The sequence below is a fragment of the Cygnus olor genome, chromosome 1, assembly GCF_009769625.2.
Source record: "Cygnus olor isolate bCygOlo1 chromosome 1, bCygOlo1.pri.v2, whole genome shotgun sequence".
Classification (NCBI taxonomy): domain Eukaryota; kingdom Metazoa; phylum Chordata; class Aves; order Anseriformes; family Anatidae; genus Cygnus; species Cygnus olor.
The window spans coordinates 2,284,785-2,297,343 of NC_049169.1; the positions used below are offsets into that span (position 1 = coordinate 2,284,785).

At 41.9% G+C, this 12,559-nt stretch overlaps 1 protein-coding gene across 6 annotated transcripts in view; it reads right to left on the minus strand.

Moving 5' to 3' along the window:
* Nucleotides 1–12,559, minus strand: part of EXOC4 (exocyst complex component 4) — a 382,143-nt gene that overhangs the window by 231,797 nt on the left and 137,787 nt on the right. The window lies entirely within an intron of this gene.

Sequence of the window (12,559 nt, forward strand, 5' to 3'; positions counted from 1 at the left end):
AAAACAGGAAAACTGCAGCATAAAGCAAATAAATCCAATAAACCAAGTTCACAAACACCTTTCCACCCGCCCTCCATCCCCCCAACCAGCTGGAACCCATTGATGCTCAGCCAGTAAGAGGTGCCTACAAAAGGATGCTCTGCCAGATAAGCCCACTTCTCTTTAGGGCTCTTTGAAAGGGATGTCTATGTGAGTATGTGTTATTATTTACTTTAACATGTCTAAAAAAAAAAAAAAGAACAAATGACACCAGAAAACTATAGGGAAAAGGAAATGAGATACTAAGAAAAAAAATCCCCCCGAACCTACAATCAGAGCCAGCTGTAGGCCAATTAAACTCAACAGTTTACAGATGTTCACAGGAGAATACTCATTCACAATTTAACTAAATTGATCCACTTTCTTAAAAACTCTTGGGACTTGGTACACAAAGCTTACTTTTCTTTAGGGCTCTCCAAATAAAGTTTACAGCCCCCTTTTGCTCTAATATATGCCAGGAAACACTCCCTGGAAAAGAGGAGATCAAACTCAGAGCTTAACCCCTTCCCCACTGGCACCTCTGTGAGCTCCTCTTCCACTGCTTCACAGCAGAGTTTGGAGAAGTTCAGCTGAAACCCCAGAAATCATTTCTCTGTCATTCACGTTACTCACAACCATTCCTTCTCCCAGCAGAACAACACACCTCACTAATGACTCTTTCTATTATTAAATTTAATGAGGAAGGTATTTGGTTAGGCCACTGGAGGCCAGAAAGCAAGAAAAAAAAAAAAAAGAAAAAAGATGACTCAAGGAATTAAAGTTAAAAAAAAACTATTAAGAGGCATAACAATAACAGCACACTAAGCTCCTTTTATTCTGGACTCCTTAAGCAGTTAGGTGAGTACGACAACAGAGGTGCATCATGACTTGCGCTACCTGAACCACCCCAAGCAGTTAGGTGAGTACGACAACAGAGGTGCATCATGACTTGCGCTACCTGAACCACCCCATATAAACACTGCTATTCTTTCCTGTCCTGCTTTAACTGCTCAACTTACCCAGGATTATCTCAGTTTAACCCAGCACCTGAGCTTCACTTTCTTCCCCTCCCTCTTTAAGACTCTTATGGAAATATTACAAGTGAGACCAAGGCTCTTTCACATATACGAGATGGAACATTATTAATAAATATTACACTACAGAGCATTTTTCCATGACTTCTATGTATTAACTAATCAGTCTTCACTGATGGCTCAGGATACGTGAGCGGTTTCTCTCTGATGACAGTTGGACAAGGTAGACGTGAAAGGTCAGCAACTGCCAGCCCCATGTGTACTGCAGCAAACATCATCAGGACTTAAATACCAAAGCAGCCTACATTCAACTTGCTTTAACCTGTACTATCTAATGAATGTCTACTCAAAGCTGATGCCCCTTAAAACTCAGAATATTTCCCATGCAGCAGCTTTTGTTTGCCTGCTATTTTATGTAGCAAAAGCTTTTGGCTTCCCTTACAAATCCACATAACATTTGCAAAAGTCTTGTCCTCCTCCAGTCTGAATAAACATTCAACTGGTGAGCATCTGAGGCAGCACCCTGACAACACCCGCACCTCGGAGAAAACAGCACAGCTGCTTCTGCACAGCCTCTTAAAAACTGCACATGGAAAGGGGGCAGATGAGCTGAACGCCTACATAGAGACAACATGCAGACTGGAGAACTCCTATGAGGACCTAGGCCAGGCATTGACCATAGTACCACAGAACCACAGAATACCCCAAGTTGGAAGGGACCCACCAGGATCACCAAGTCCAACTCCTGGCTCCACACAGGACCACCTGAAAACCAAACCCTGTGTCTGAGAGCCTTGTGTAAATGCTTCTTGAACTCTGCCAGGCTCAGTGCTGTGACCACTGCCCTGGGCAGCCTGTCCCAGTGCCCGACCACCTCTGGGTGCAGAACCTTTCCCTAACCCCCAGCCTGACCCTCCCCTGTCCCAGCTCCATGCCGTCCCCTCGGGTCCTGTCGCCGTCCCCAGAGAGCAGAGTCAGCGCCTGCCCCTCCGCTCCCCTCATGAGGGAGCTGCAGGCCGCCATGGGGCCTCCCCTCAGCCTGCTCTTCTGGGCCGAACAAACCAAGGGCCCTCATCCGCTCCTTATACTTCTTCCTCTCTAGACCCTTCCCCATCTTCGTAGCCCTCCTTTAGACACTCTCTAATACTTTTATGTCCTTCTTATACTGTGACACCCCAAACAGCACACAGTGCCTGAGGTGAGGCCGCACCAGCTTGGAGCAGAGCAGGACAATCCCTCCCCTCACTCAGCAAGCCAGGCTGTGCCTGAGGTACCCCCGGGACCACATTAAATAAGTTACCCATACTCACATTTACCCAGCTAGCAAAACACAAAACGTAGTTTAATGCACTCTGTGTCTCACCAGAGCTAGCGCTAATTAACCTCAGTACCACGCTGTGCTACTTCACACAACTTTTCTCTTGCCCGTACCCCACGATGAACTCCTATCTGCTCAAAGCCAAAAAGTCATCTCACAACCGCCTACCAAATACTCCACTGGCACACGTCTACGTGTACCACAGCAGTGCTAAATGTCTCCAGGATACCCCCATCTTTCAAAAACCACTAGCATGCCGTGCAGCCTCAGCAGCCTCGGAGATATTCATGTTAAGGCTTTGGAAATCAAGATATGATCAAACAATGTGAGGGCTGGAACACCCCTCCGATGAAGAGAAAGCTGGCTTAGTTTAGTCTAGTGAAGAGACAGCCATGGGAAGACCTTATTGCGGCTTTCAATGCTTAAAGGGGGCTTATAGGAAAGACTTTTCACCAAGGCCTGCAGTGATAGGACAGGGGGTAATGTTTTCAAATTGAAAGAGGTGGGATTTAGACTAGATATTAAAAATATTTTATTTTATTTTTTTATTTTATTTTATTTTACTTTATTTTACTTTACTTTACTTTACTTTATTTTATTTTATTTCATTTCATTTCATTTCATTTTATTTTTTTACAACAAGGGGTGATGCCCTGGCCCAGGCTGCCCAGAGGAGCTGTGGCTGCCCCATCCCTGGCAGTGCCCAAGGCCAGGCTGGATGGGGCTGGGGGCAGCCTGGGCTGGTGGGAGGTGTCCCTGCCACTGGCACGGGGTCGGAACTAAACCATCTTTAAGCCCCTTCCAACCCAAGCCATTCTGCGATTCTATGTTATCCATTTCTCAAGAAGTAAAACTTCATTTTTACATAGGCTAGTGGGAAATCACGGTTCTAGTGCAGGGGAAAAGAAGCATGTATGAGGGAATCAATTCAGACCTGAGAAAAATAAAGTTACACTGCTTTCAAATATATTGAACACTTTTACTGTTTACTTTGAGTACAGCAGAGAATCGTCCACATAAGAAAAATCAAGGTCAACGTCAATAATGAAGATGCCTTGTAATAACTAAATGCAATTTCCACCTCCAGTTCCAAAAATCTTTTGAGGTTCAATACTCAGAAGATCCCTTTATTTCCTTTGTCCCTTAAGCTCTTTCCACACTCCACGTTGTACTATCCATAAATCTCCGTATGTTCCATTTGCCATGACATTTGCCAGAAGACACCCTCAAATGTGTGTTATTTGCAACTCCGTGTCTCGTCCCTGGACAGGCGCTTCTGCTATCAGAGCACAGAACAGCCAAGTTTTACCTATTTTTCCCTCACCATTTGTTTCCTCAACGCAGTTGCCGATGTATAACTTTTTTTCCCCCCATGAACTGCATGCATCTTTGCACCTTGTGCTTGTTTCAGATTTGCCTGATATCAATCACATCAGCAGGAGGGACAGACAGCACCATCATAAAGGACTCATTTCCTTTATGATAGGACTCATTTCCTAGAAAATCAACCTAAAACCATAATATAGCTGCTATCAACTGAATTTTAAATCCACATTCATCTCTTGGTAAGATAGCATTCATTCCACTCATTTCTAAAAAGACAGGGTTATTTTTCCCAAATCTAGAGGATATTGAAGAAATTATCATTGATATACTGGAGATCAAATACCTGAAAGCATAACCATGATCAAGATATCAATTTCTACCTTCCATCAGTTATCTCTCATGTAGCAGAAAACTATCAGTTCGGCAATGCTCTGAGAGGGATGTGCGTTTCAGAAAGAGCATACAGTAAACTATGTATTGATGAAACACAAGAGCATTTGAGAATAAAAAATATGAAAATGGAAAGGACTTGCATTTTCATTCCCTCTAGTCCCATTACATGAGAGCATTCCTCTGGTTCCTGGCATGACAGATTCAAGTCACATCACTGAATACTTTTCTGGATATCCACACTCTACAGAGATGAGGATTATTTGGAAAAAAAAATGTCAAGGAGAAAAGGAAACAAATCACAAAATCACACGTACACTAATCTGCGTTGCTGTGGGAACAGTTTCCCTTTAATACCACCACTTCTTAATTTCATAAATATTGAAGATGTGCAAAATTCAGCATCAATGTAACACAGTCTGAAAGCAGTAAAAATTTCCTCATACTAAAATTTATGTGATGTAAAACTTCATTAAACTTCCACAGCTTCAGAGTAGTTAAGTTCATAGTTAAGTTTATTTTCTGCCTTCTTTTCAGATGCACTGTAAGAGTATGCACTACTGCACTACATGGAAAACATGCAACAAGCAAATGAATTTGTTTTGCTTACTTCCTCCCAAATCCTTAGAGATTTAATATTCGTGTAACATGCATAAATCACCCATAAAATCTCAACAGACCTTCCCAACTCCTTTATGGAAACAGGAGTCTCTTGTCATTTGATGCCTACTGATGACTAAGGCACATACATATGATAAAAATCCATGGAAAATCTCAAAGTTACATCGTCCTGTCAGTAAGATGAGGCTCTCAGAGGCTTCAAGTTTTAACTCTCTCTGCTTCTGCTTCGTCCATTTCTTCCTCCCTCCTCATTATTCATGTTGAACTGAAGCTCACATTGCACAAATGAGACAACTTAAAGGAGCTCTTAGATGCACAATAAATGTCGCAACAAATAAAAACAAAGGTAATGGAAAAATGAGCAGATCTCATGTGAGGTGGAGTGACCTGTGCCATGAAGACTCCAGAGAGGTTCTGCTCATGCCGTAACCACTTTGCAGAAGTTTTATTTCCAATGGATCTCCGGTGAATCCCCTCTGCTCCCAAAAATCATACCGAGGGCGCGTCTACAAGGGTCTCGTACAAAGCTGAAGACTCCAATCAACTGGATTGCATGAAGTCCATGTAGGTTTGAAGTTTAATTGAAAATGGCAGAAACTTTCTGGTTATCAATTAGCCTTAGACACGTATAGCAAGAGTCTGTCTTCATTGCTGTAATACACACTTGCAATTCTATAGTGAGCTTAAATATCTGAACATGAGTATCTTAGAGGCGTCAGATTGCAAGAGTCCCATTAGGACTGATATGGGGAAAAATGAGTGTAGGCTGGAGTGGATTTTTTGTCCCTGCAAGCTGTTTAAATTACTTGCTGTAAACATGAAGAATTACGAAAAAAAGATTTCTAAATTATTTCCATGTTAGTACTCACAGGCCTTGATCCCACAAATAATTAGGCATACAGACGTGCGATTAATCAAAGTGACTTCCATACATTTAGTGACACTTACATTTTTACAGTATGTGGACATATGGCAATATTAAGAGATTAAAATCTGTCAATATTTTCAATACAAGCTTGTCTCTGAGAAAAGGAGGAAGAAAAAAACTTGAAGTTTTGATTGCCACATACAGCTCATATTGAAAACCAAAAAAGTCATTAGCTCTTACGAGACCCAATTCCATTTTATCCAGTCTTGGTCTACTGTCGTCCACTTTAGTCCAATGTAAGGGCACTTTTAAGCTCCAAAACAACGTAGTCAGGGTTTTCTAACTATGCCAGTTTAATGGGATAACCTTATTCTTTTTTGCCTGTGTGACTTCAATACCCAAACAGAATGGTTGCTGCATGTTGAACATCTATTTTCTATTGTCGTTAAAAATGCAGACGGCAAAAGAAAGCTCAGAGTATAAGTCACACTGTGCAGAGAAAAGACCAACTAGATGATTGCTTCTGAGCAAAAAGCAGTTGCAGCAACTGCATAATACATAACGCATCCTCCTCTTTAGAAATAGGATGCAGAAGTAGAAGGAGAAAGCTCCCTTGGACGTCAGAAGAATTAGCTCCACACACGTATGGAAATTCCATTTAGGATAAGAATCAGTGACAGGAAACAGCCAGGAGGGACTATTTGTACTGAAATACAAGCCATTAACTTGAGCCAAGCTAACACAAATGACTACACCGGCAACTGCTGGCTGCAGATAATTAGTTTAGAACCTATTTTAACATGAATATTTTATCGTGCAGCACAAAACTCGTTACGGAGAAGAATTAGAGAGCCAGGATGTCTGGAAGCACTGGAGAGGTGATCTGTCAGGTCCCTGTAAAGAGCCTTCCAGGAGAAAGAAAGTTTAGTGATTCAGCGAGACTGGATTTCATTAAAGCTACAACAATCCATTAAGACCGTATCTGGTCGCAAGCTCAGGAGTGCAGGTAACTGTATTTTAATGACTTAACTATGTGCGCTGTACATACACACACAGCACCGTTTACAGAATCACCTCAGCTGGTATTTTCCTCAGAGACGCGGTGTTCATTTTAATCATGAACTGCTAGAACATCCAGTAAATTCTTCCTGGGAAACTTAACAACTTGCTCTGTCCCCGCGGCAGAACTGCACGTCCTGGTACGCCAAAGCTGGGCTGGTACATTAAAACCTGTCCTCTACGCACCATGAGGATACTGACCCCGCGCGAGGGGAACACTAAAAAGGTGGCTCTGATGTCTATTTGCCAGGCTGGCTGGAAAGAACACAAAGTTCAATTCATGGCACTTCTCTTATTTTTTTTTCTCCATCAGGCAAGAAATTAAATATAGATCCTAAAGACCTTGAGAAGCTTTAGCTGTAAAGACTGCCTTTATTTGTCAAAAACACTGTATCTTGAGTCTGTACGGGCTTCTAGCTGGAACTGAACTAAAGCTGGGGCTTTAAAATACGCTAAGAGGAAACAAAGTAAATGCCCATGTTTGAATATTTCCATTTTACAAGCAGTTACTTGGGAAGAAAGACCCCCGCAAAATATCGTGCAGGCATAGCAAATGTGAATCTCTTCTGATTTGTCTTGAAGTTGTTACCTATCACATTCAACTGCTTAAACTACCTTTAGCATTTAGAGCCTGAACACCATCCAATACACATTAAAAACCGACTTATCTAGACAAGTATCTGCCACATGCAGTTAGCATCTGTAGATGATTTAAACCCAGCCACAAGCACTCCTGGAAAGCAGAGGCCAGGACTTCAGATCTCCAATGCTTCTTCCCTTGGGTTATAAAATACTGCACATCTCCCTCTCGTTGCAATCCAGCCAGAACAAAACCTAAGAGGTATAATAGAGACAAAACTACAGATTATCGCAAATTCATGTATGATGTTATTTAAAAAAGCAGTTTTAAAAATGATGTATGGGATATACTACAAATCCATGTAGTAAGACAGGAGCCAGCTCACATCCCCTGCTCAGTTTCTTGTACCAGTGCAACACCTGCAACACTGTGTTGTAACACCACCAGTACAGATAGTCTATGTTAGCCAACAACATACATTCTGGCAAAACAGGCCTGTATTTCACCTCTGCTTGTTCCAAAGACTTTGCAGATCCACCTTCCTTTGGGTGTGCAAGGATAATGAGGATAAGAGCACAGGCTCTTGTCCTACTCAAGGTATCCTGCCTATCCCTACTCTAAACTTGCTTTCACAGTGGAAAACCCAGTTGGACAAGAAACAAAATACATCTGACAAAAGAACTGGGATCCCAAAAAATTGGGGTTTGGTGCTACTGATCTCAGTAACAGATGACAGAAATGCATCTCAACCATATTCACCCACAACAGCTACTCACAGACATGCTTAGCTCCATACTACTCTGCATATTGTTGAAGTGTACTTTGTTGAACAAAAATACAGTTTCTCATAGCTTCTGCATTTAAGCTGACCCACAAAATAAGTATCCTTCACTGAGAAAAGACATAAAATAAAAACAAAGGGTAACAAAAGAAGCACCACAGGAGACCGTGGGTGATCACTAGAAGAGATTTTTAGTTGCCAATGTAAACAGTTGTAGTCATGAAGATGGATTAAATCCCCTATGGAAAAAATGAAGCAAAGAGCTTACAGCATATTCAACAGGTCTCTGTCGTTCTCTGAGTGCCTATATATGTTGCTGAATCTAATGACTGGGGTACACGTGCAAGGTCTTGCACCCACAGGCTCTTATTTCAGAGCCCAAACACTCACTGTCTCTATACGGGACATGGAAAGAAGATGGCATCACGCCACAGCAGGAGTGTAGAGAAGTTCTAGCAAGATTCCCTTAATTCAGTCACATCAACTCTTATTACCGTGGCAAATACCAGCTCCTGGTTTACACCTACCCTGTGAATTGGGTAACTTGCTCTTGACTACAGGAGACCTCAGTTGCATTGGCCAAGGAAAGCTCCCATCCAAAATTCCCTACAAAAATGTCAAGCAAAGCTTTATGGTTATAACAGTTGTCCCTGTGAGAACTGTTTAAAGTCCTGCTCCCTACTATACAGAGCCTTGGAGCATCATCCAAAACAACTGCACAATTACTTTAAAAGAAGCCAATGACATTCTCTCTGGCTAATGGAGAGTGGAAAAGTAGATACGGCAGGAGGTTTTGAGCACCTTTAGGTACTTTTTCGTTAGGGCAACATGTTACTTAACCCAAATGTGCAGGTAAAACCACAACCAACTTTGGGAAGGATCTAACATCAAATGAGTAGGCGCGTAGTCAAAACACCGGCGATGAACTTGGAAGAATTTCACAAAGCTGGACAGTAACGTTCTCACCCATCACCGGGCAGCTAACGTCTGGAAAATTTCAGAAGACAGCCCCGAAAGCACAGAATGGCTATGGCATGCTCGTATTATCACGGCATGAGAAAAGCAATTTTTGGAAAGCAGCAGGAGAGAAAGTGTGTTGGTACCACAACAGAAAAGAGAGGGCATTTCCCTACGTCCTCCTACCTAGAGCAGAGCTATAAGCGCTAGAAAACATATTTCACTAAAGAAAAGCAGCCCAAATTCTATCCTCTGAGACTGGCTTCTTAAGATTGTGGGGGTCACACTAGCCACAACTAGATGCTCCTCGCAGCACTGGACAGGCTATATAGACTAGGTTTAACCACAAAGTGAGAAAGGCTCCATTCCTAGAAGGCATCCATCCTGCAGCACTGCAGAAGGGCGTTTTCTTTACCTACTGATCTGGTGGGATAGCCAAAACTGTTCAAAAGATGCAATGAACCAGCACCAGCCTTGTTTGTTTGCTTTTTAACACCTGGGAGGCACGTAATGGCACAGGGATGTTCCAAAACAACTGTCCCTTTCCTGAGGACCCTGCCTATAAGGATTAGCATACCAAGGAGATGGATCAAGTCCAGTAAAACATCTACTGGTGTATACTTACCCCATCACCTAGCTATTGAGCTAAACAGTCCTACAATTAACCGTGATATAACTACATGTCTTTACATGACTCAAACCAGTAACACAACTGCTTGAAAACAAGATTTTTAAAGGTTATTGTATTTATTTGCGAGTGTATACACACACACATATATATATATAATATTAAAGAAACTGGCCTTAACTGGCCTTAAGAATAAAACTACTGAATGTATTTTGTTGCTTTTTCATCATTCAAAACTATAAATGCTATTTGTTACACCGTTATTTCTGCACCATGAAGGCACATTTAAACCAGTTAGCAGTATTATTTTAAAGACACCCAAACTCCTTTAATTCCATCTACTCGCAGAAGCTGAATCAAAACAAAAATTATTCTGTCTTTTTGGAGACAAGAAAGCGTATGGAGCCCACCTTACCCCCACTAATGAGGTGCTGGAAACACTTGTTCCTGTATTACTGACATGCTCATTAAATCCATTTGTTTATTTTTTCTTCTTCTTCTTCTTCTTCTTCTTCTTCTGGTAATTACTGTAACAACAGTAAGTCACATAAAACTTCAGCCTTTACCACTGCCATCTTATTTCACTGCTGTACTCATTTTGCTTTATCTCTTGGGCAAATTCAGCGATTGCAAATCAGCCTGACTACAGGTGGTGGAAACCCAGCAAGAGTCACCATATGGAGATCCATATGCTTTGGCACTGCATCAGCATGTGACAGAATACTGGGATAAGCCCGCGGAGGAACTGAGGGACGCCGCATTACTTCTTTCTCTGGCTGACCTCAAGGATTTCAATTTGAATCCCATGCCGCAGAAGGCACTCAAAACACCGCGTAAGGCGTCGAGTGTAGTGGAGCCAGTTTTCACTCTTTCACTTAACGTGAGTTGGGCAGGTAGTGACAGAGCCAAATCCCGAAGAGTTTTCACGTGCTGTTAACAGTAAGTACTTGGCTGGTCCCTTCACAACAATACCATGCCAACACCAGCTCCTAGACCTGGGGCGCTGCTCTGAACAGCCACTATAAGGTCACCACGACTCATAAACGGGTCCAACTTGCAAGCACTGCAAGCTCCCCTCATCCTCACGTATCAGCTAACAGAAGAATATGACGACGGGTAAGATTTGGCACGGTGCTTGTACAAAGATCCTGCACAAAGATCTGTGCCTAACTGTAATACAACCCATTGAAACTCAAAATAGGAACTAAACTTGCTTGCTTGGGCTTAACGCATCAATGGTTTTCATGCATCTCACTTTAATCTCAAATAGGCATTTAACAGGAACCTTTTTCACAGCTAAAAAACTTTCAGACAAAGCTCAGCTTCAGATCCCCTTGCTTTTATCACTGGTACAAGGCAGAATAAGAAAGCACAGAATGAAGCACAAGATTTATCCTCCTAATAACCTAAATCTGATCTCCGTGTTCTTTCATACCACCACTAAACGCAAAGATAACTAAAACATACTCCTCCAGAAAAATAAACTGGGAAGATAACAGAGCTTTTTTTTTTTTTTTTAAAGACTTCAACCCAGCGGATCAATATCCTGTTGCTTAAGAAAAGGAATGTAAAAAATGGTGCTTTAATTTCCATTTCAAGAACTGGGTCAACATCACCTACCATTCCAACAGCTAAAGTGCTTTTTAATTTTGTCCTCATGCCAAAGCATTCAGAGAACAACAACCAAAAGGACAAAGCCAAAGTTCAAAGATTCAAGACACAAAGCAGAGCTGAAGCTTTTGTACAGATGGGACACCAAGCAGTAACCTCATTTAATTTGTTGCAAGGAAAATGTATTCAGAAATTCCTGTTAATGGCAAAGAAAAAAAAAAAGAAACAGGCACTCAAAAATCAAGATGTTGGAATAAGAGAATTTAGGGAAATGGCTGTCACACAAAGGGGTAATGAGCGTCTGGTGGAAATCTCTAAGACAGGTCATTGCACCAAAAAAGCATTTTGCAAGAAATCCATTTATGCACATGTTGAAAGGATTACAGACTGGGGTGAAAAAAAGAAAAAAAAAAAAAAAAAGGAAAAAAAACACAAAGAGGCTGTTTTTTCAGGTCACTCTAGATTTAAGAGATTGTCACTGGTCCTGAAATAAACTGAATGGTTGGTAACATCCGATATTCTTACCTGGACTCAGATATGAGTTTGTACTCAACTCTTCTCCAAGTGCCATATTTGGGGCAAGGGAATAGAAGTGAGGAAGAAAAGCATATCATAGCCGCTGACTTTTCCTGCATGGCTATATATAAATAGCTCCTAGATTACTGATGAGTAGTATCATTTGATTCTTTCAAGATGAAGATATCAAAAATAGGTCACAATATCAGTGAACCCTTTGGGAAAGGTTTCAAAGGGAATTCAAGAAATTGTGTGTTCAGTCAGGGGAGTCTGTCCTTTCACATCCCTTCACTGTCTGCTGGATCAGGTATGTGCAGGGACCTTCCTCCAGTACTGGAGGCTGCATTACTGGGTGGCACTGGGCTGTCCTCCTCCTCCTCCTCCTCCGCTATTAATCTGGGGTACAGGTTAATCCTTGCATGGGAAACTCGGACGTTAGATGAATGGCAAAATGCTGGAGCAAGAGAGGGAAGGCTGCCAGCTGCTAGGTGGAACTAAGAGAGAAAACAGTCTCCTTTCAGTTCAATCCCCTTCCACTGTTCAGGCAAAAAAACTACCAAAAAAAAGAAAAAATAGGCACAGAAGGCAAAGACCTGTTTGTCTAAGGCAACTTTACAAAGTAAAATGAAACAAAAGCCAGAGAAACAAAGCATAACTGTCTGTAAATGCACAGCAAACCAACCCAAAATGAAGGACACCGTACCCAAGAACGTACGGAAGCAGTGTGACCCATGCAGAGAAGCTGTGGGTTTTGCACAATTCCTTACGAATTCTGGACAAGACACTCGGATGTTGTGGATCAGTACATAGCAAGACAGCTAGAAGAGTCGGGCTATGCAATGCAGCCTTTGG